The 25,696-nt window shown below is 40.9% G+C and overlaps 1 pseudogene; it reads right to left on the reverse strand.

Moving 5' to 3' along the window:
* The window catches only part of LOC139708054 (A disintegrin and metalloproteinase with thrombospondin motifs 7-like), a 195,718-nt pseudogene that overhangs the window by 117,057 nt on the left and 52,965 nt on the right, over window positions 1–25,696 (reverse strand).

The following is a 25,696-nucleotide window of genomic DNA, read 5'->3' on the forward strand; positions in this document are numbered from 1 at the left end:
ATGTGGTATATAGTGGCGTATGTGTATATCAAAGGGTATGTGATGGTGCGTGTTTGTGGGCGCAGTTTTGTGCCTGCATGAGTATCTGAGGGGTTTGGTGTTCGTGGGCTACGTAGGCCCTACGTATGCGTGTTGTGTGTGAGCGTTCGTGTGTCTACGTAAGGCCCCAGTCACATAATGCTCTGCGTCCGGCGTTACGTCCAAATAAGTCTTTTTTTTTCTGCGGACACCCGGGGATCTCTGGCTGTCACCAGAGCATTTTTACAAAACATACGGGAAAAAATATGCGGGCGATACGGAGAGATACGACCAAATGCGGATACTTGCGTCCACTTGCGGATATTCTTACGAATTTTCACGTAAATTTGTTCTTTCAACTTGCATAAACTTCCGAATAGTTCGGAACACTTGCGGAGAGTTGCGACTATTTACGGAGAGCTGCGGATATTTTCGGATAGTTACAGATTGTTATAAATAATTATGTACAATATGACGATCCCTGCCAAGTCAATGTATTATGAGAGCAAATTTATCACATATTGGACTGTCTTACATTGTACACTGGGGAAAACTGAAATTGAATTTACGTACAAGTTGTGAAAAGTTTTCGCATTTCTTTAATTTGCTTTACAGTAATGAAAGGTATATGAAATTTTGAACTTGTGTGTTTATTTGTGCAGCTCAAATATGGATAAACATCATAAATGTAAAGACTACATAACATAATTATACCACAAATAGAATACTATCTAGATCGAGTAGTTAAACAGAGTAAGAAAATATTACTTACAGTCATGGAATAGACAAACTGTGGTTACGCTGTCATTGTGCAGCGATATTCATGACTTTCGTGATCTGGGTTATGTTAAGGAGATTGTTATAATAAAGCAAAGCCTATTACATTTCCAGAATAGGACATTCGGACACCCTCCCATACCCAAATACAATATTTAAAAAAAATGTAATATCCATGGAGCGTAAATTGGGTAAGACTATAGGGAAATACTAAATTCGTTCTCATTTTATATCGTTTATCGCTGTCCCACACCTTCCCGGCCAGAAAAGTGAAAAAAAAAAATGCTGTCACCTCATCCCCAACCCAAAAATTGCTTTCCGAGTTTCGAAAAATATACATTCATATAGTACAAGGAAAAAAAATGTTCAGCACCAATGGTCAAGCGATGTCATGCGTATACGGGTGCCACCTAAAATGACCATATGTGGGAGAAATTTAGTAACTTGACTTTGCGGTTCTGCCTCTCCACCGCTCCGAGTGTGTTGTAGCATTCCTTCAGGTAAATGCGCTGCAGCTTGTCAACACGAGTTGTGTGGCTTCCCATGCGTCTCTGTGCTCCCATGCGAGTGGAAAACAGAAAACGTCGAAGGACGTAATCGTGTACAGCATCCGTAACTCTCCGCAAATATCCGTAAGCGGACGAAAGTTGTGTGATACGTTAACTTGCGGTTGATTTCGAATACTTACGGTGGACGTAAACGAACGCAAACGGAAGGGAGGTAAAATGTTTTGCGGATGGTCTGCGTTCAAGCTATGGAGAGTTACGTTCAGTTACGGGTAGTTACGTTTGGTTACGGTTACCTTACGTAAGTCTGCGTTCGTGGAGTCCCTCTGCGAAATTTGAACATTTCAAAATTTCGCAGGTTTGCCGCCTTCATTTTACGTTTCTTTACAGACGAGTTACGGACAGTTACGTCTACATACGTCCCTGCGGATGCCTGCGTCCACGCTACGTCCCCCTGCGTCCACTCATACGCATCTATCCGCGGCGTACGTAACCCATCGTAAAGCACTGTGTGACTGTTGCATTAGCACGCAGGAGATAATAGGAACGAAACATTCAACCGACACAATTCCCACAACACGCGCAGCGCTCCATCACACACACTTTTTTTTCACGTCGTGCTGCTACAGCAAAAAAAAAATACTATAAAAATATGTTTTCTAGCTAATTTTAATGCCTTTATGATTTGAGGCTACAAAAATACTGCAAAAATATATTTTTCAAGTATTTTTGTTTTACATTTTTGAGTTTGGACAAAATAAATAATAATTTCTTGAATTGTAATGATGTTTGAGCGTATCCCAGAACACATAGAATGTACATTCTGTATGTGTGAAGACATTATCAATATCCAAATTAACCTTTCAGAAACATAACCCTACAGCTAGTCTTAGAGCCTAGGCCTATGTAAACTATGTATCTACACCCTACACCTAGTTGGTACCAAACACATCACACTCACTTATATAGGGCCATTTAGTTACAATGTTTTAAGGCGTGGTTACCAAGTAAATTACACTTTTGATATTGAAAAATGAAAATGCCCCCTTAGAGCTCAAGTTGAAATAATGAATAACACAACAATGATATTGAGTAAACTTTTTAATACAGCTCAAAGCTTATTGTAATCATAAAAACAATTAGACCTGTATGTTTTCTTTTTCCATTCCAAGAGATTTTGAATAGCTTATGAATATGCATGACCAGTAGAAACCAGTAAAAACCAACTGGTATTATGGTTAATGGGTATAAATCTGGAATGAACTAGTAAGCAAGCCCAGTCAGGTACATAGCTTTCAAGTGTCAACACTGTTTACAAACAAATTAACACACACACGCACACACACATACACACACACACACACAAGAGCATTATACATACCTGGTCTACATAATAATTTGCTAGTTGAAATGTCAACTAACTTCAATTTATACCAACTGAATTCACTTTTACCACAATTTTACCACATTTTTTATTTTAAAGCATATTTTGATGCTTTGTTTATTAACTCTTTATGTGCCACGTTCGCACGTCCGACTCAGTCGGCGGCGTGCCAACTTCGCATATTCTGCTCAACAAACAAAGCCGCCAAAACCGATCGATAAATAGCTAATCCCGCGGTACAATCATAGCGTTTCTCGTGCTTTTGTTCCTCTCACATACGGCTTGCATTCTATGTGGTGAATGACTATCAAGCGGTGTTCCCAACTAGATTTTGCATGTATACTTTAAGTTTCTGTCACTATTTTATGTGCAAAAGTCATTCCTTTACAGTAATGTAGCAACTGGTAATTCAGAAGAAAAATTGAACATAGAATTGTTATACATTGTATATGGAAGCAAAGTTTGGCATTCCTCTTTAACTTTGCTCACTATTATGTCCAGCTTAACAGAAATTTTGTATACAGATTGGAAAAACAGAATTCTTTCTCTAAGCATGACTATCTTCGTGTCTCAGAATAACGTGGTACACAGGGAGTTTCCACCATGGCACATAAAGAGTTAATTTGTTTTTCAATAATTAAGCTGAAAAATACGGAAAAATATAAATAGTATTTCAAATTTGATAAAAATACCCAAAAAATATCCTATTTTTAGAGTATTTTTGCAAACTGACCAGAACGTTTGTAGGGAAGATGAAAAAATATAGAAAAACTTTTCTTCTTATCTAAAGACTCGAAAAAATACCCTCAAAATATGCTATTTTCAGAGTATTTTTTTTAATATGAATAAAATTTGCTATTATTAGAGTATTTTTTAAAATCAAAATAATATGCAGTTTAAAAGAAAATACTCAAAAAAATCCGAAAAATATGTAAAAAATATAATTTTCAGTTGGTAAAAACGACTGGGGTAATCTTGATGTCAAACTATATCGAAATCAACATCAGACATAAAATTAGATTTACAACGATCACTTAAACGTCTTATCTCGCCTTATCTCCTCTAAAGCTGTAATCAGGTATGGAAGTACAGACTACCGTGTAATAAGTAGGGAGTCTACATCATGCATATGTATGCATGCATGCATCCATCACACACACGCAGTGTTAGCCATTATACACAACCGATGTATTGTTCGCATGGACGACCTTGACGATCGAACAGCAGTTTTTCGGGGAAAACGTTGCATTCATGCCCGTGTGTTGCGACACAAATTGTCGCCCCCTGAAACAGGCGACAAATTGTGCATGAAGCTGACGGCACAAATTGTCGTCTGGTAACAATTTGTGCTGAGGGTTGACGGTACAATTGTCGCCCGACCTCGAAGCACATTTTTTTTTTTGGGGGGGGGGATATCATTCTTGACATAGTCACTGAAATACCAACACATAACTTACACCGCTACATCCATGCAAACAAGCCATGTAAAAAATCACGGTGAGGTTTCAAAGAAGTGTGTATGTACGCGCGCACATGATAATTGAGTGTCCTTTCGTGCGTGTGTGTGTGTGTTATTGCATATTATGGATGAATGCACACGTATACACACAAACAAACCACTACCACTATACAACCACCATACATGCATACAGTTTCCACATATTATTGTATTATACTCCAAACACACACACACACACACACAGCTATTCGCAAACGCATACACAAGTCACATAATACGCACCTACAAATCATACACAGCACATACCATGCACAGCCCCCCCCCCCCACACACACACACACATACGCATAACTTACCAGTCATACCCACCCCACCCAAACATAACACCGGAGCAACCACCCCAACCAAACAATTCATTGTGCATGGCCGACGACAATTTGTGCAGCTATGTTTCATCTTGCCAGCACAAACTATCGCCATCGAGGTCAAAAACTGGGAACTGCACAAGCAGCACAATTTGTCGCAAGGCGACAAATTATGCAGGGGCAACAATTTGTGCCGCCAACTCCGGCACAAATTGTCGCCCCGAGCCGGGGGCGACAAATTGTGCCGTAACACCCGCGCACCCGATCTCCCCCTGGAAATACTGAAGTACACTGAGTACACTGTAACACGTTGCGCATGAAGCTTCCTCGCAAGGACAGCCTTATTATTGTACAATGTTAAATCTTTCATTATCAGAGCGCTGTTCGTCTACCTTCTACTTTTTCTACAAGCGTCGAAATTGATTTCGAGGTCGAGTTTTGTTCCGATTGGGAATGATGATATTGTTACGACCAAAATCACACTGGGAATGATCGCACAAAAGAAACAATCAACTAATGTTCAGGCGGTTTATTAAGAGTGATATGGTGGGTACAGACTCGTAATCAGTTTTCACATCAGTACAATAGTGATCACTAGAAACAATTATAAATCCGTAATGGAATCACTTACATGCATTACAGCCAAATCTTACATCACAAGGTCCATGTAATCCCCTGGAAATGTCCAAATACGATGTTCGATGCACAGATGAATGATCCTTGATACACCAATGAATGATTCCTCTGACGTAAATCCAGAGGCGCAGGTTACAATAATCCACGGTATAGATCCAGGGTAAAAATCCAGGGTACACGTCCACAGCGAAACGTGCAGAATCCGAACGTTATGACGACCGCATCGCGATGCGTTGAATGATGATTCAGCCAATAATATCCAGCTGGAAATCCAGCCCGTCACAGGTTTGCCATAGCAATGTCCATTGACATAAAAATGGAGTCTATCTCCAATGTAGGCAAATTAATTCTCTGCAGGCAAAATGTCTCCCAAGCCTTATCTCCACAAATATAGCAGTTCAGCAGGTAACACAGGACTGACTATAACAAGTCGCTTCAGAGCCAGAAGTGACGTAACTCCCAGAGCAGAGGTGTTGGGTACTTTGCCTACCGCAGAATTTCTGTGGCTTATATGTGTCCATTCACCCCTTTCTTGAATATTCTGTAATTTGCTCCAACCTGGGGCTACACACTTGTATATACTAGCAAGTTCAAGACTGTTCCAGAAATCCTAGCTGACTCACTGCCTAACTATGTGCATAGCATCCTACCTAAAATAACTACCAATCACATTGGGCTACAAAGACAGCGCATGGACTGCATTAAATCGTCCCTAAAAATAACTACCAACCATATTCGGCTTTAAGTGCGGTGTATCACTTAGCCAACTATGTAGGCACTTCCTAGATCATTCTAGATTGAGTGAGAGATTATTCTAGGTTGAGTGAGCTATACTATTAATGTGTTTCCAGTCACAAGCATGTATTGTAGATACCGGTATACCAAATACACTTGTAGAATGTTCTCCACTAATCTGGTCAACCTGTATGTACTGTATCTATACCAAATACAAAATTCTTCACTAATCTGGTCAACCTGTATACGTACACATGTCAAAACAACCGTGCATACAGTACATCATACATGTACATAACTACTAGTGTGTACATTTGTGACAATATGGCGACTACTAAAGTACGTCCTTCTATCTGGGATTCTATCTTGCACGTCACCAACAAGTTAGGAATAGCAACTTTGAAGGACGCTTGTAGAAATAATAGAAGGTAAATCAAATGACGTTGACTCACTTGGCTCAACGCTTATAGTCGGCGAAAAAAAAAAGAATCGATAAAAAGGGTCCAGAGGTGGACTAGGGTGCTGCCATTTTGGTTTGTGGAAGCTGCCATGGCACCCGATAAAAAAGCTCTGTCCGGATCCTGTACATTCATTGATCAGTAGATGGCAACACACTGTTTAAAAGCGCTCTGAGTCCTCCACAGCCACTATCGTCATGCCGGTCTTTCGCAGCACGACGTGATGCGACTAAGGAGGTTTCTGTGATGTCTTCATTGTGAAAGAGATGTCGAGATCGCTGCTGTTTTGTTTTTGTACTTTGAGAATCAATGATTTGCACTTCATTGTTAAGTGCAAATAAGGATCATGAGAGGGACCTGTGTTTTTCCCGGCTGAAGTTATAGGCGGCATAAAAGCAGTAATGTTTAATTCCACAGGTGAGTAAACCATTATGTTTATTGTGTATTGCTGCTTATTTTGTTACAATTGTCACAAGTAAGAGAGTTCTGATCGAGAGTGTATATTACTATAAGTATGATTGAGGGTACCACCTATCGTCACCCTAAGGATCTGCAGCTTATTTATTCCAAAAGAATATAACAAGTTCGCCTAAGTTTTGCCTCGAAAGTGCCATAAATACTGCAGCTTCGAATATCGTGACCGTCCTATTAATTCTAAATCTCTGTAGTGAAATAACGCCATTTTAGAAGGTGCGATGCATTTTCTTTGCGCGGCTTAAAAAGGTACCTCAACATCGGCACCCTTCCCTCCATAAGGTAAAACACGTGGATTTCACAATCATGCGTCGTGTTCGCAATTTACCAAGCGGATGTGTAACTAAACCGTGTTTATTTTAGTTTGTTAGTTTGCTTATAAGTTCGTTTTTCGTGTCTTCGTTATTATAGCTTATGGCGCATAATCACACGCGTACTTTTCCGTTCTATACGCTAACAGCTTTGATACGAAGGTACCCTTACCATACCTGTTGTTTCCACGTCATGGATTATAGTATGAATTGTAAACTTTTACCAAAATCTCTCTTGTGGATATTCATTTTCGATTTCGTGAGAGCTGAACATGAAAAGAAAGAATAGACCTCACAGAATGAAGGAATGAGAGGATTGAGAATGAAAGAGGAATGAAGAAATCACTTTCACTTTGGCACGCACTGTGGTAGAAATTAAAAAGAAATGCTTAATAGTGGTTATCATTATTGACAATTAAGCCAGTGATCAACTTTATAGCTGCAACAAGGACGAAACTCGTACAAGAATTCTCAATACGCAGTCGAGTGCGCAAACATTAAAGAAGCATAATTATGAGCGAATACCAGGCTCGCGTTGAATGTGTGAAATAGGACAAACAAAATGGTTAGTTCAAATGAAAATACTGTATCAAAAAGAGAAGAGAAAAACATGATGCCGCTGCAGTCAAATTTTATATTATTCATTTGGTAATTACGTTTCATATCCTTAACATAATGTTACATACTAGGGCCGGTGCTACATTTTCAAAAGTGAGGGGCCCAGTCTTTATTTCTGGTGCGGACTTCCGGGCTTTATCACTACTCGAGTAAAAAATGAAATTGATTAATTAATCAATTTATTTATTAATTAATTAATTTATTTATTTATTTATTTATTTATTTATTTATTTATTTATAAGGGGGACAAGTGGTAAGGCTCAACGTATACTTTGTATTATGTATTTAGCCGTCCCTGCCTAATCCTGTTAGACTTATTTGTCATGATTGTAACGGCATCATACAGTAGAAAAGCAATAATCGCGGTGAAAGAAAATTGGCTTCATGATATTATATACATGGGAGATTTCCAGTTCATGATGAAGGGCTTGTAGCGCAGTGGCTTGGCAGGATCGGTAGAGCTGCATTGAAGCCAGCCGCACATCATGTACTCTGAAGCGACCATTTCACCAAGCAGGATTACCTCACAGGTATCGATGAATTAATGTGAACTATCTGTGAAATTAGAGTGTGGCTGAGATAATAGCATTGATACCATAGATGAAGAAATACTATATAGGCCCTGCAGTGCAGTGTACAAGGTATTTTGAGATCTCATTCCGATAGGCCCTAGTTACGTCACAATGGCTACTATGCTCTAATAATCTGCTAGTCTTTAAGTTCCTGCTGTTTCTTTTTTTTTTTGTATAACAAAAATGTATAGACACTTGGAAATGGTGAAAATGATATAAATAATCGTACAAACTAATTATCCAGGCATTCAAACGTACCGAGATTGCTTAATTTGAAACAATTTTGTAATTAAGCAGACGCATATCAATTTTCTAATTAAGCAAATTTGCCTTGTGTAGAGAAACTGGAATCGCAGAGGGTGATTTGAATCTTAATTACGATTATGTTTCAAATCACGGTCCATAGGTGTTTTTCAATTCAAGTTTCGCCGGAACGAAACTAGCGTCTGAACGTGATTGACACCCAATTAATTTTTTTAGGCGGAGCTTACGTGACCCTTCAACCACTTCCGGAGAAAACCCGGAGAAAACCCGATTTACTACACAATCTACAAGAGTGATTGACGGGAACATTGCAAGAAGCAACACCTCCCCTCCTCGCTCTGAAACTCAAAACGCAGAATCCGCGAAAGCTCCTTCCTGCGTGTGAACGAACGATTTAAAACTTAATTGCAAACAAGTTTGTAAGTAAGTTTGTAATTAAGCAACTCGCGTGTGAAAAGCCCCTATTATCAAAGACGCTTAACTGAACTCTACTATCTTTGCCTATTATACAAATCAAAGCACGTTCACTTTGTAGGCGCGCCAAAGAGGTTCTTTGAAGCGCGCGTTGTATCAACTCGGCCCATAACTGCGACCAGCAAGAACGCGAAGCGCTCCCATTGTACAACACTGTACAATCAAAAGGTGTGCGACAACTCGGCCCTGCCATCAAAGTGAGGCCGAGTTGTCCCCGAGTCCGAGCTAGCATGACCCCGATCGAGTAAGTTTTGAGATGCGAACAATTTTGGTTAATGTTTCGCATTTTCGTCGTTTACCCAACGAATGTCTTGTTATTACAGATTTATTCCACACATTTCGTGGGCATACAATCATGTACATTTTGGAGCGAAATTTGACAATTTTGTAGGCGTACCAGAACTATGTTGTGCCTTTAAACTACTTACAGATAACCCGATCAAAGAGAATGAACTCTTTGCATCATGTCGTATGTGCGTGATACGTTCGTTCTTCACATGCGAACTTTTGGTACACTTTTGGTACCCTTCTGAAGTTCCTGGAGCACATCGGGAAGTGGTCCGCTTTTGGCTCGGTTTGGTTCGGTACGGAACACTTGAGGAGCATTCGAGCGCTCCTCTGGCACGGGTTCGGTACGGTTCGGTTCGCTTCAGGAGAGCGCTCGAACGCACCGTATGACAGAGAGAACGATGCACGAATATTTCACATTACAAGATTATCGGAGTGTATCTTGTTGGTTTTCTGTGTGTGTGTGTGTGTGTGTGTGCGTGCGCGTGCGTGCACCCAGTTTTATCTCACTCTAGGAATTGGGTGATGTATTCCCGGCTGCAATCTGACCAGGTGACAGGTGTAATTCCGCCAAGAACACGTGACGACATGATGTGAGGGTTTGTCTCGTCAAATGGAAAACACAAATTGTCAGCTCCGTCGTGATGCATTCCAAAACTATGTTATCAAAAATAAAACAAACAATCAATCGAAAACATAAATTCGACGTTATTATTTCGACTACCCTGGTGCTACTCCTTAATAACATATGTCATCAAATAGATTTGAATAACCTCTTAAGAACATTCTCATCGTACCTCGATAGCTGAATGTTAGAACATAATATAAATATTATTATCTATCCGATTCAGTGCAATTTCAGCTTGAAGTTCAAAGTTTGACCACAGCAATCTCACAAATAAACATCATCGACTACCCTTCAAACTAAATCATATTTCTGTTGGACATTCCAAGGGAAATCACAATTACGGATTGCCCAAAATCTTATCAGCGTCTTCGCACTTGTGTTTATCTGTGTCAAGTATCAAAATACTAAAGTTGTTCCTAAACAGCGGAAATCATTCCCAGAGGTGATAGAATAAAACACTCCCAAGCCTTGTTTTCTTACTTGTGTCCCATCTCGTGTGCGACAGTGTATCCAAGAGAGAGACCGTTGTCTTCGTTTACGCTGCAACTGTGCTCCGAATGACACATGCCTCTTACATGAGCGAGACCGAGAGTGTTACACGGTTCGTTGATCCCTTTGCATAAATCCGTTCTGTAAGACACCAATCAAACCCCTTAGACTTCAAAGCATAACATTATTTCCCTAAAGGACACGTTATCAGCATGCTTTTGGTCGTATTATGGTCGATTTTGGTGACCGAGAATCAAAACTCGTCAGGAGCAAAACGATATGAATCAAAGAATGCAGCATGTCATTATACACCTTGCCAACCATGTTCACATTTTCATCTTTCTGCATAAAGAGATGTTTTGCCAGTACGTATAGGGATACTGGTGTTGTATTCACGCCCGTAATTATGACATGGACACAGCTATATTTTCAATACTGTCCTGCATTTGTGTTGAAATAACGACAAGATTCAATTACAATTTACACATGTAATTGATAATTCTTGTTATAGCTTGACTGAAATTTATGTTTTTACAAGTACTACATTAAAAGTGTTCACCTTATCCATTCATCATCTTCATTATTTAAATTTCACCAACATTACCTTGAAGATAACATTCATTTTGTCTTATACACTCAATAATTGCTAGAAATATTTTCCTGGAGATATAACTTCAGCGAGGGCCTTCAACAATAGAATGGTTGAAGTACACGGTCACATTTCAAAGGAAGATAATAAACCCCTTCTTTAAGAAGAGATGATTACTTTATTCATCATTTAATTGTTGAGACAAATGCGAATCTCATGACCTTGGTGATATATTCTTAATGCCCCACTCGATAGGCTGAAAAGTTTTATCTGCCTGGAACACGAAATCTTTGTTTTATTAGAGATAAGTCAAATGCGTAGCAGTTCAAAAGGCATTTTACTAATCTTTTTTTTAAATCTTTTCATCCGTCAGATCGGTATGTTCTGGCAACATCTGAAATTATATCCTACTCTCACTATACCATACGGGGTAAGTATCATGACCTTGCTTACCAGTACATACGAATTTCACCATGCGTTTGTGAAAACACTGTATAACTTGACCAAAGTTTAAATATTGGCCAGTACATAGTATTTGTAAACTCTGTGGTGTTGCGTGTACTCATATGACCATTTCTTTCCTCTACCCACTCCCTCTTTCCATCTCTCTCTCTCTCTTTCTCTCTCTGTCAATCTCTTTCTTAAATAAAAAAATAGTTGGGTCAATCCACGTCAGATCAACCAATGCTTGTAACCAGACCTCCAATTTTCTTTGAACTCGAAACCATGAGTTTCCCCAAGTGTCTGATGGAAGATACTGAAATATTTTGCCCCAAGGTCAAATGGTTGCTAAACGGCGTTTCCACTATCGTGCGATCCGTTACAAACGCCACGATTCGACATTCGTAACTGATCGTGAAAGTTTGGTGGAACTCGTCTGCAATTTCACGATTGGATGCGAGGTGATGCGAGTCGATACGTGTTGGTACGCTTGGATGCGATATGGTCACGATTGGTCTATTTCAAGCAATACTATCTGTCACGATCTTGTCTCCTGTTCAAATGCGCCCCGATGAATTGTCCCGATTAAGTCCACGATTGGTACCGATCTAACACGAATACGATCGGAATCCCCGTTCTGGTACGTGCAGCTACGTTCTGATACGTTTCAATATTGATACCACAAACCAATGCGGGCTGTTGAGATACGATACGATATTTTTCACAATCGGGATCAAAAGCGACCCCAATTTAAGGTGCAATTGGACATGAATGGGAATATTATACCCCTTTCAGTAACCCTCTTGGCTCGGACCTGGAGCGAACCAGGAGCGGACCAATACCGCTTTCAGTAATTCATGCATTTTTGGCCCGCTCCTGGTCCGAGCTAAATTAGCCCGCGCCAAGCATTACAAATTGCGTTCAGTAACTATAGCAGAGCCGCGCTACTTTTAGATGACCCATTCATAAACTCGGTCAAGTAAGGGATAACTGCCATGGTAACTGAACACCTCATGGACAGAGCGGAAGTGCATTCTCGCGCGATATTTGATGTGCGTGTCGCGCGCTTACAAACTGAGCAGCGTAGGCTGTGACCTTTGACCGTGAAAGGAATTTTGGCCCGCGCCTGAAGCTGCTATCGTTCATAAACTCTTCGCTCAGCGTCAGGCCCGCGCCTGGTCCGCGCCTGGTGCTAGCTGCAGCAGCGCCAAAATAGTCCGCACCTGGCGCGGGCCACTTTGGCCCCCACCCATTCATAAACGAAAAATATTCGACTTGGTCCGCTCCTGGTCCGAGCCAAGAGGGTTACTGAAAGGGGTACAAGTCGAAAATTTTAGTTTATGAATGGGTGGGGGCCAAAGTGGCCCGTGCCAGGTGCGGACTATTTTGGCGCCGCTGCAGCTAGCACCAGGCGCGTACCAGGTGCGGGCCTGGCGCTGATCGAAGAGTAAATGAGCGATAGCAGCGCCAGGCGCGGGTCAAAATTCCTTCCACGGTCAAAGGTCACAGCTTACGCTGCTCAGCTCATAAGCGCGCGACACACACATCAAATATCGCGTGAAAATGCACTTCCGCTATGTCCATGGGGTGTTCAGAGTTACCATGGCAGTTATCCCTTACTTGACCGATAGTTTGAGAGCTGGCTGCTGGTCAATTTACCCCACCAAGCCCAAAAGGTTTGACCCCTCAGAGTTGCTGGGGCCACCCTCCTCATTAACAAAATGCGCGTCAGCCTGATCCCTGAGGGCGGGTTCGGCCCCCAGGGACCCCCCCCCCCCCCCCCCGAAAAGGTCCTCCGGCGGGTGTAATTTACCCCATGGAGCTCATGGACCAAACTTGGCCCAAATGAATGTCCTATGTGTGTACATAATCAAAATATAAAAACTGACAAAATATCTGCTTGGAAAAGGGGTTGCCAGACCGCTTGTTTGCAGGCACAAACCCTTGTTTTTGGTCAAGGAGTCTGCGCCAAGACTACACTGTCCCATAGGCCCTGTGGGACAGTGCCAGTTAGTGCATGTAGTAGTCTTGGCGCAGACTCCTTTACGCCCAACAAGGGTTTGTGCCTGCAAACTACTCGTTAGGTCCTATACCCTGGGACCCAGGGTAGATTTCAGGCACAAAAATTGACCGGGCACAATAGAACACACACACACATACACACACACACACACACACACACACACACACACACACACACACATTCGTTTACACATGACTCTATGTATACTAAAGTATACCGTAACACAAAACATGTTCACTGGTTTCTCCATACAGCCATGATACCTTGCACATATTAAATGTCAGACCTATAAGATGTTCAGTTACCTTTTGAATGTTTTACATCGATACTATCAGTGAACCTTCAAGCAGGAACACTGAAGAGATTTTGAAATTTGTGTGAAATTGTATTACGTTTTACTGGCCACACAACCTGCTTACCCTTTGTTATGTATATCCACCATATAATATAAGAAAAAAATATATATATACACATATATTTTTGGAAAATGCTGAAATAAACCCTTTGTTGTGAGTAGACTTCAGTTATTATGCCTCAAATCATGCATCATACTGTATGACAGACTAAAGTATGAAATAATATTTGATGTTTGTATGAAACCAATTCATGCCAAATACTGGTCAGTTCAAGAATCATAGACTGTGACTGAAACATGTGCAATGCTTATTAGACCTACATTATACGTAATTTATGTAAGCTTTAGTCTTCCATAGAGTGTGATGCATGGCTTGATTTGCCACGGTTTTGAATGGCAACTAAATCATAAACATGAACTACATTGTAACTGTATATGGTATGTGACAGCCTGAAAGTATTATCCTTTTTTTTGGGGGGGGGGGTAGACAAAGTATCTCATAAATGAGGAGTTGACAAAAATTCTGATATAAAAGAGAACACAGGAACACAACATGTAAATGCTCTCAACGTGTATGTTATTGTTAAAGAAAAGAAATAGAAAAGAAAAACATTTCATTCAGCTGGCAATTTTGTGTTTCAACGTTGTGTGTATGTGTCCAGGGTTAATGGCAATCATACTATGATGCGCTGTTTGCAGTATGTGACACCATAAGTTGAGTTTTGTTTGTGTGGGGCTGGGGAACTGAAGATGAAGTATCTCCAGAAATAAGGAGTTGACAAAAGTGCTGATATAAAGAGACCACAAGACCAAGATAATACTCTCAGCCTATATGCTGTATAAAAAGAGAGCTATTTCATCGTATCCGGGCACTTACCCCCTGGGCAACTACCCTCCGGATAACTACAACCCGGATAATTACCCCCCAGGTATATTCCCCCTTAGGGCAACTACCCCCCGGACAACTACCCTCCTAGGGCAATCACCCTCCAGGGCCATTACCCCCTAGGACAACTACCACCCGGTCATCTACCCTCCTAGGGCAACTACCCCCAAGTGCAATTACCCTTCGGACATCTACCCCCCGGATAACTACCCCCTGGGCAACTACCCCATGGATGACTACCCCCCGGATAACTACCCCCCAGATAACTACCACTCGGATAACTACCCCCTGGATAACTACCCCCTGGGTAACTACCCCCGGATAACTACCCCCAGGATAACTACCACCCGGATAACTACCCCCCCCCCCCCGGATAACTACCCCCCGGATGACTACCACCCGGATTACTACCCCCCCCCCCCCCATAACCATACCCCGACCCCCCCCCCCTCCTGATACTTATCTACTGGACAACCCTCCCTCCCCGCCCCCCCCCCCCGAAAGAAGTACCACCCTTTGTAATTTTTCCATAAGTTCATAACACCACATCAGAAGATGCACCTTTCTCTTACACTGTCATCATTTACTCTTTTGGCTTGTCATATTCTACCGTTATAACACATTAGAAGATAAACATAAGAAAAGGAGAGTTGATTTCACTGCAATTCATATTTCCTTGACATTAGCGAGGGACCCTTCGATAAAGCCATAATTTCCGATAGGATCCGGGCACGGTTTTATAAAGTCAGTCCTGACAAGCTGTCAGTTCCACACAATTACCAATCGTTGTAGGTCGATCAAAGCAGGTCCATGGTAACAAGTCGGTGACTCGAGTTTATCAATCAAGCAGAACCCATGGTTTTATTGAAATTATTAGAGACTAACAAGATGTCATAACTGGTAACTTTTATCAAACGGTGTCCTAATCTGTCATAAGAGTAAAATTACAGCTTGTTTTACATACAAGTAGAATTGTGCTAGTTTTCAAATTAAATGTGACCGTGCACCTCAAAACGAACATAAAGTCGCACACACTGATTTTGCATGAGGACTGAAAATAAGTGAAATGGGTAAACCTAGCCGAACTTGACTTTTTCATATTTTCTGAAGGAGCGGGTCTTCTTTTACATTATGCTAAAATTTGGGATCATAAAACGGGCAGGAAAGTGTGTTTTTTTAGCAGTTTATCTCGAACATTTTTTGTAGAATAGTGTGATTAGGTGTGTCTTTAGAATCCCTTTTTCATTTCTGAAAAACCTTGTCCACACTCTTCACCTTCGACTCTAATAACTTTTGAAAGGACAGTGCTACTGCTTTGAAAGTTGGCATTAATTATGGACAGAATGTGTTAATGAGGCATGCTTAATTTCAGTTTAATCTGATAATCCCTTCATTGTTGTTACTCTGGTGGTTTATTTCCTGTTTTTTGTCCCATTCATTGCACAGCCAGCACGGTTTGGTAAAGATTACGCGCTTGATTAGACACTGCACTTCAGAGCCTCTTTTCTCGGTTCACACTTTTCCTGAGTTTGTGCTTTCTTTCCAATATTTAGATAGGTGAGGAGAGTCCATTTGATTTGAGTTATACATCATTTTAAAGCTTAGAGTCTGCTCTTTCAGAATATGGTCTTAACTAAAAATTCATGTCTGGCGACTTTTTGTTTGTTTTGAGGTGCAGTGTCACAAATGTTCTCGACACTTTAAGGGGAAATCCAGTTCAAATATAAGTTAGTCTGCTTAGAAAGAGTAAAATATTACGAGTTTAACGGTATTTCTTTTTCTTTTTTTTTACAAAACACCCTAGTTGTTAACGAAGTCTTTTGTCCAGCACCCTCTTCTTTAATAGATCTATAGAGAGTTGTAGTTGACAGAATCCTTTTTACATTATAGGGCTGCTCTGTTATATCCCGGCCGTTTCAAGAGGTTTTTTTTCACAAAAACTTGAATCCTTCTTGGAATAACATGCTCTTTAATATTTCGTAAGGGGTTTCTAATTTTCTCACCCAAAAGATGGTTAAAACCTGAAGTTAGGTCTCGACCAAAACCAGACGATATGTAGTGAAAAAATGTTGTTTTTTTCCAATTCAAATAGCTAACGTTGTTCGAAAATAACAAAGAGAGACGTAATTTTCTGGGGGAGAGTTATTGTAAGAGGGGAGACTGTTTGGAGCCTAATTTTAATAAGGAGTAATTGTCAAGGGAGGTAATGCTCTGCGGTGATCATACCAAGGAGGTGACAATCTCTTCCCACATTCTTGATATACTAGTTGTTAATGCCCAATGATGCAGTAGGGCAATTCTGAAATGAGCGTTAACGGTATAACAGTAAAATAGTTACAAAATTGATGAAACAATGCAAAGAAAGCAAATTAAGACAGAGACGAAGAATACAAATAAAGATACAGTGCACTCCCGTTACAACGAACACGGTTATAACGAAATTTCGTTATAACGAAGCAAAACTTCTGGTCCCAAAATTATCGCCATTAAAGTCTTTGGTACAAAATTCGCTTATAACGAAGACGGTTATAACAAAATTTTCGTTATCACGAAGTCTTTTCTGAGCACCACTGACAAAGAAAAACAAAGGAAATGTGCTCCGTTGTAACGAAATGCGGATCGCATTCGAAAATGCGTAGCGGAACAAGCATTTTTAAAGCGTCTCTGCATGAGCGAACGCATCATTGAATGTTCACTCCGTGTATCACGCACAGTTTCCGAGGGGAACTTGCGTTATTGTAATACAATAATCTGAATTCAGATCAAACACACAGATTCTGATACAACTAAATGTCCGTAATAGTTCGGAAATGAAATATTAAGCACATTTTGGCGTTATTCCATAACAAAGGTTCGTTAATCCGATAATAAAATATGGTCCTTATTCTCATTCTTATACGGTTCGTTAGTCCGAACATGATAGGAATTCAAAACGTTCGTTAATCGGAACATTACAAAAAATATCGTTAATCCATGGTGAAAAAAGGAGAGTACACTAACAAAACTTCAATCCTTATAATCGTCTTAAGATAAATAAATCTTCGAAATAACTAACCTTTCTCATTTTTTTTTCATTAACAAAATTTCTTCGGAATAACGAACCTTATTTCATTTTCGGATGAAAAAGCCTTCGGGACAACGGACTTTCTGAATAGTGAACCTTTCTCACTTTTTGATTTATAAACCTTCAAAATGACAAACCTCATTTCATTTTCAGATCAACGAACCTTCGGAAAATGAACAATATATTATTTTGATCTAAATTATGAACTTTCGGAATAATGATTCTTCAGAAATGCGAACCTTCAGATAAACAAACCATCGGAATCCCGGGAATGGCGAAACTTCGGAATAAGGAGCCTTCGGAGTAACGTACTTTAGTAAGAAAAGAACCTTGGAATAGCGAACTGTGATAACAAAATCCTACACCGTCATTTTCTACACATGTGTGACAACACAAACAACTTTATGCTCTTTTAAAAATGTAATATTTAAACGAAATTAAAAAGGTATTCTCCCATCTCACATAGCTTTCCAGCGTATGATGAGGATTCAACAAATAGAATTTTTTATGCGTGGTTTCATTCTTTTCCTTATACATTGCATATTACAGTTCGGTTATAACGAAATTTCGTTAAAACGAAAAAAAGAAAAAAACAAAAACTGCCGGTCCTGAGCATTTTGTTTTAACGGGAGTGCATTGCACCTGAACACACACGAGATAAATCCCTTGTAATGAGAGTAATGAATGACAGGAATAAACTACCTTCACGGGGGACAGAGAAAAGGGAGAGGGAAGAGGAAGATGATGGGTCAAAACCAGGGCACGTGAGGCATGAGATATAAGCTCCTCAAAATAAAGAAGTGTTACATGGAGTTGTGGTAAACGATAGACGATTGTGGTTTAAAAAATATTGCAAAAAGTATAACTCATTCTAAAGTGTAACATTTCTTCAAAATGTCTTTAATTCAATGGTAAAGGCATTCAAACTTAAACTTCTTTTATGCTACACTTTCAAGAGAAATCAGAAATTTCGGAACAGTAAAAGAAAATACAGATTTAGCGAAAATAGTTTTGGTTAAAGGCATTGACATTTACTGGATTACCGGGTAGGATATGAAGGGACAGCTTCGTGTTTTATGAACATAGAGTCAAAATACAGAGGGAGAAATTAAGCTTGTACATAATTCGTCCTAAATGCAAACGATACAAATCGTAAATCCTTAAGATGTTGTTTTCATAAGATGATGTCTCAGTATGGCATCTCCGTGATTCCTGGCAAATAATACAAAGAACTTCGATTTCTGTAGTAATGATATCCTTTTTATTAATAGTAAGAGTCGGGGGGTGGGGGCAGTGACCCGGGAGGTAGTTACCCAGGGAGTAATTGACGTGGTGCACTGTCCTGGGGGTAATTTTCCTCTTGATAGTTATAGGGGAGGGGGAGTTGTAGGCCTACTTATCCGGGGTAATCATCCATGGGGAGTTATCGGAGGGGGTAGTTATCGGGTGGAAGTTATCTGGGGTCTAGTTATCGGAGGAGGGGGTAATTAACCTGGGGATAATTATCCTGGTGGTTTTATCGGGGGGGGGGGGAGTTATCCGGAGGGTAATTATCCGGGGGGTAATTATCCGGGGGGTAATTATCCGGGGGTAATTATCCGCGGGGTAGTTATCCGAGGGGTAGTTATCCGGGGGGTAGTTATCCTGGGGGTAGTTACCCAGAGGGTAGTTCTCCTGGGGGTAGTTACCCAGGGGGTAGTTTTCCGGGGGGTAGTTATCCAGGGGGTAGTTTTCCGGGGGGTAATTATCCAGGGGGTAGTTATCCGCGGGGGTAGTTATCCAGGGGTAGTTATCCGAGGGGTAGTTATCCAGGGGGTAGTTTTCCTAAGGGGGAATTGCCCTGGGGGGTGATTGCCCTAGGAGGGTAGTTGTCCGGGGGGGTAGTTGTCCTAGGGGGTAATTACCCTGGAGGGTAATTGCCCTTGGAGGGTAGTTGTCGGGGGGGGGGGGTAGTTGCCCTAGGGGGGAATTGTCCTGGGGGGTAATTATCCGGGTGGTAGTTATCCGGAGGGTGGTTTTCCAGGGGGTAGTGTTCCTAGACCCCTATTTCATTAAGCTGATGATTTCATGTTTCAACTTGGTGTGTACTGGTCACGGTCAATGCCAGAGTTTGCAGTATATGACACCATTTGTGTGGGGCTGTGAACTATTATATTAAAATAAAAAGTATCTCCAGAAATAAGAAGTTGACCCAAAAAAAAGTGCTGAAGAAATAAAGAGAACACAAGATCAAAGCAAATGCTCTTTATTTTCATTACAGAAAGTTAGCATTCTATTGTGAAGCTTGTTATTTGATGTTTCGAGGAAGTTCAGCAATATATGTATACAATTTATATAGAACACCATAATTATGCTCGTTACTTTTATAGATATGCAGATATTTGTCCAAGACTATGAGGTGACATGCACTACTGAGTATGAAAATGGATCGGTATCATTTCCAAAACCATTAAGCTCCTTCCTTAATGTTATGTTATGCAGTTTATTCTGATTTGGAATTTATTATACCCCTTTCATATTGGCATCCTCGGATGTCACGCTAGACTCGCGTCTGGGATGAACACGGCGCGACTGACCGCAAAAATCCTTATGTACACACGAGGTACAGCCTGTATGCCCTTTCATATTGATCTCGAACACGGCACGAACTCAGCACACGTTTCCATAGCAACCCACTCGGGACTCGGTCCCGTTATTGCTTGCGGCCAGCTTCCCGCGCTTTTTTCATGAAAGCGACAGTCTGGCAGTCCATCAAAATGCCGAATCCACGAATTTCTCCAAATGCATTGCAACAATATATACATTTACAGCTGACAACAATCAGTATACAGTGTATGTATAGCCACTGATGGCAGTCGTCAGTAATCATGTCAATTACCAGCGCTGACTGACCCAATTCCAAGTAGACGCACCTAATGATCTTGCAATTTCACACGTGAAATGAGTGAAAAAATTGTTGAGACATAAATAAAACATTTACTATGTTATTTTGTAGTCAACACATATGTTTTTTTATCATTATTTTTCAATCATTTGTTGTTCTTACGAATTTGATATCTCTGCATGTCGGCAAACAATTTGCCATGGCATTATACGATAAATATACGATCATTGTACGTAGACAAAGCACACACGTGTATATTTGAATACTTCTGTAAAAGTGGAAATTTTCGCGGTGTTCAAATTTTCGCGCATTTCGCGCAACCAGAAACAAGCGCGAAAATAAAAGCACGCGAATATTTTTGCTTGCCATATGTGCCTGTGCGTGATGTCTTGATTCCGCGGAATTAAAAACACGCGAAACTCTTCCGACCAGGCCAAGCGCGAAAAATTAGTCACGCGAAAATATCCACTTTTACAGTACATACTAACGCGCGCTCGCTGTTGTTAATATCTGAGATTTCCGGTTCCGGTTGTATGCCGTGTCCGTTCATATTGGCAGCGTCTAGCACAAACTTCACGCCGTGTTCATCCACTGTTCGTGCTGTGTTCACGCCGAATCGAGCTTTCATATTGACAATGGTCTGGGATGAACACGGCACGTTTTTTTTTTTTTTGGCCAATACGAAAGGGATATTAGAGTCAAATAAAAGAAATGTTGGCATGGATGCTGTAATCCTTGCCTATTTTATACATTAAAGGGTGGTTTTTATCAGCCAAAAACATAAAAGTTATTAATTTGAGGTTTTCAACAGAATCTTGTATGAGGATTGAGACTTGTTATTTGTATTTAAAAGAGGATATTAAGCAGGAGAATAAGAAGTAATCCAAGCTAAATCCGACTTCCTCTTGTTGACATTAACTTTATTAAAGGTATGTTTAATGCACTGTTGATGAAAATGTTTACTTAAATGTGTTATACAACAGGTCTTTAGTGCTGTTGTGGTTGGTCTGTAACTGAAGTCTACTCACAACAAAGGTTTTAATTTAGCATTTTCTGAAAAGCTCTATTTGTGTCTCATAAGGTGAATGCATCATACAGAAAAAGTGATAGGCTGTGTGGCCAGTAAATCATAATTCAACTTCACACATATTTCAAATTTCTTCAGTGTTCAGGCCTTAAAGGTGTATTGATTGTATCCATGTAAAACATTCAAAATGTATGAACATCTTATAGGTTTGACATCTATTATGTGCAAGGTATTATGGCTGTATTATTGAGAAACCTATAAGTGACATGTTTAGTGTTATGGTATATACATAGAGTCATGTGTGAACATATGTGTGTGTATGTGTGTGTGTGTGTGTGTGTGTGTGGTCAATTCGTGCATGCAAACTACCCTGGGTCCCAGGGTATAACGGGTAGTTTGCAGGTACAAACCCTTGTTGGGCGTAAAGGGGTCTGCGCCAAGACTACTACATGCACTAACTGGCACTGTCCCTCAGACTGTTGGGAGACGCTACAGTACAGGGCCTATGGGACAGTGTAGTCTTGGCGCAGACTCCTTGACCAAAAACAAGGGTTTGTGCCTGCAAACAAGCGGTCTAGCAATCCCTTTCCCAACCAGATATTTTGTCAGTTTTTATATTTTGATTATGTACACCCATAGGACATTCATCTAGGCCAAGTTTGGTCCATGGGCTCCATGGGGTAAATTACACCCGCCGGAAGATCTTTTCGGGGGGTCCCTGGGGGCCGAACCCGCCCTCAGGGACCAGGCTGACGCGCATTTTGTTAATGAGGAGGGTGGCCCCAGCAACTCTGAGGGGTCAAACCTTTTGGGCTTGGTTGGGTAAATTGACCAGCAGCCAGCTCTCAGACTACGAGTGTATGAATGGGTCATCGTAAAAGTAGCGCGGCTCTGCTATAGTTACTGAACGCAATTTTGAATGCTTGGCGCGGGCTACTTTAGCTCGGACCAGGAGCGGGCCAAAATTGCATGAGTTACTGAAAGCGGTATTAGAGTCCGGCTGACAATGGATTTCATTATTTCCTTAAATTCTGCAGAGTGATTTTTAAAGCCTACTATCCACAACCAGTGATGATGGCAAGGATTGACAGGTGGAGGATGATGACAACGTGACCTTTGCAGTATTGCGAATGCCGATTACATTATCATCAGAGAGAAAGCAGCACCCAGGCCAGTCACAACCTCAGGTAGTCCCATGTCTAATTTTAACCTAAAGAAACTAATAGATTATTAAATCGACATGCTCACCCTCCCCCCCCCCAAAAAAAAAAAACAGAATACAATAGATCACATCATTGCCCCCTCTTCCCAAGAAAAAAGAGACAAATATTTACGCTTTTCTCTGAAATACATGAAGAAAATATCATGAAATGGAAGTTAAAATAGAGGATTGGATCTTTTTGAATGCTAACATAAATACATGTGTTATATAGAGCTACGCTCGATATAAGGATGTTGGCCGATTTGATACTATTGCCTGTGTGTTTGAATTCATATTCACATAGCGTAAGTATCATATACCGTATGGCGTTTTATTTCAAAAAGTCATTACCTCATGGGGTATTGAAAGTTTGGTTGATTTGGTTTGATGTATTGTTTTTTAGCAATGTTTAACATAACTGATATACACAGTCAGACCACAACTCCGCTGTTAATAAGATCAAATCAAAAATTTATCGTACGCGCAGGTTTTTGCGCATGTCCTTCTCAGCAACCGAGATTTTGCGAGATATTCAGAGACGGAGTGCATGGTCGACGAGATTCAGCGCCAAAATAGTCCGCACCTGGCGCGGGCCACTTTGGCCTCCACCCATTCATAAACTAAAAATATTCGACTTGGTCCGCTCCTGGTCCGAGCCAAGAGGGTTACTGAAAGGGGTACAAGTCGAAAATTTTGAGTTTATGAATGGGTGGGGGCCAAAGTGGCCCGTGCCAGGTGCGGACTATTTTGGCGCTGCTGCAGCTAGCACCAGGCGCGGACCAGGCGCGGACCTGACGCTGATCGAAGAGTTTATGAACGATAGCAGCGCCAGGCGCGGGTCAAAATTCCTTTCACGGTCAAAGGTCACAGCTTACGCTGCTCAGCTCATAAGCGCGCGGCACGCACATCAAATATCGCGCGAAAATGCACTTCCGCTCTGTCCATGAGGTGTTCAGTTACCATGGCAGTTATCTCTTACTTGACCGAGTTTATGAATTAGTAGTATATATACGTACCCTTTCATACCCCGGTGGAGCAGGTGGAGCAAGGGTGCTCCACCATGATTTGCATATGCATGAGATGAGGTCATATAATGAATATGCATGAGATGGCATCTACATGAATATGTATGATGCCATTATTTCCTGGTAGGATTAGATAGCGTTAATAAGGGGGGAATGAATGCATCCTTCCGACAAGATTATGAAAGCTTGATGTTTTTAGCCGTCAGACGCACTGTGTTGTTGATACGCACGGGTATTTTGATATGATATTTTCAGCAGATTATTTTTGTTCGTTAATATTAATATTAATTATGTTGATTACTTCTCGACTATGTAAATCAGCGTGCCACTGTCAGATGTGAATCTATCGTAGAGTGGAGCCTTGCGTGTGGCAAGCGATATGACATTCGTGTGTTGAGGAAAGGCGAGTACACTATGTGGAGCCTTATGAGTATGCATGAGTTTAAGTATCTCTAATGATGTTTTTTTTTTTTTTGTAAATATGCAAATCAGCGTACAATGAACGTGAATGTTGGTTGTGTGGCGCCTCGGCTAGCGATGCGACCATGAGATGTGGAGCACTACCTTTGCTGTTGTTGTTGTTGACTTTTCTTAAGGAAAGTGAGCGTGGAGCCTTGGTGTTGTGACTATGACATGTGGAGCATTAGAGGAAGGGTGAGAGTTCTACCTCTGGAGCCTGATGCATATGCATGAGGCCGTGATATCACCGATGATTTATCTGTGAATATGCAAATTAGCTTTCCATAAACGCAAATCCTTTGTTCGTGGAGCCTTTACAAGCGCGGTGACTATCAGATGTGGAGCGCTACACTCACTTTTTTTTTTAATGCTTGATTGGTTTAGGAAGGTAAGCGTGGAGCCTTTAGCCCTGTGACTATAATGTGGAGCGTTACATTTATTTCGTTTCTTAGAGGAAAGGTGAGAAATCTATATAGTATTGCCGATGATTTATCAGCGAATATGCAAATTAGCTTGTTGTTGACTTTTTTTTTTTTTAAAGGGAAGTGAGCGTGGAGCCTTTTGCGTTGTGACTGTTGTGAGGCGTTGTATTTATTTTGTTTCTTCGAGAAAAGGTGAGAGTTCTAGCTGTGGAGCCTGATGCATACTCCGCATGAGGCCAGAGTATGACCGACGTTTTATCAGTGAATATGCAAAATAATTAGCTGTGAATATGCAAAATAATTAGCTTTCCATGAACACCAATCCATCGTTCGTGGAGCCTTTACAAGCGGTATGACTATCAGGTTTGGCGCGCTACACTTGCTTTTTTTTTTCTTTGTTTGTATGTTTCCTTGTTTTAGGAGGGTAAGCGTAGAACCTTATATAGCGCTGTGACTATTAATGTGGAGCGTTACATTTATTTTCGTTTCTTAGAGGAAAGGTAAGAGTTCTAGCTGTTGGGCTTGATACATATGTATGAGGCCAAAATATTGCCGATGATTTATCAGTGAATATGCAAATTAGCTTTCCATGAACATCAATCCATGGTTCGTGGAGCCTTTACAAGTGGTGTGACTATCAGAACGATGTAGAACGCTACACTTGCCTTTTGTTTATTCGCTTGTTTGTTTGCTTGTTTTTGAGCGTGGAGCATTTAGCGCTGTAACTGTGACATGTGGAGCCTTACATTTATTTCGTTTCTTAGAGGAAGGGTGGGGGGGGGGTCAAGCCCTGGAACCCGATGTACCTTGTATGAGGCCATAGTATTGTCGATGACTAGTTATCAGTGAATATGCAAATTAGCT

This window comes from Diadema antillarum, unplaced genomic scaffold (genome assembly GCF_040938485.1).
Source record: "Diadema antillarum isolate AM-2024a unplaced genomic scaffold, OU_Dant_1.0 seq00001296_RagTag, whole genome shotgun sequence".
NCBI lineage: Eukaryota > Metazoa > Echinodermata > Echinoidea > Diadematoida > Diadematidae > Diadema > Diadema antillarum.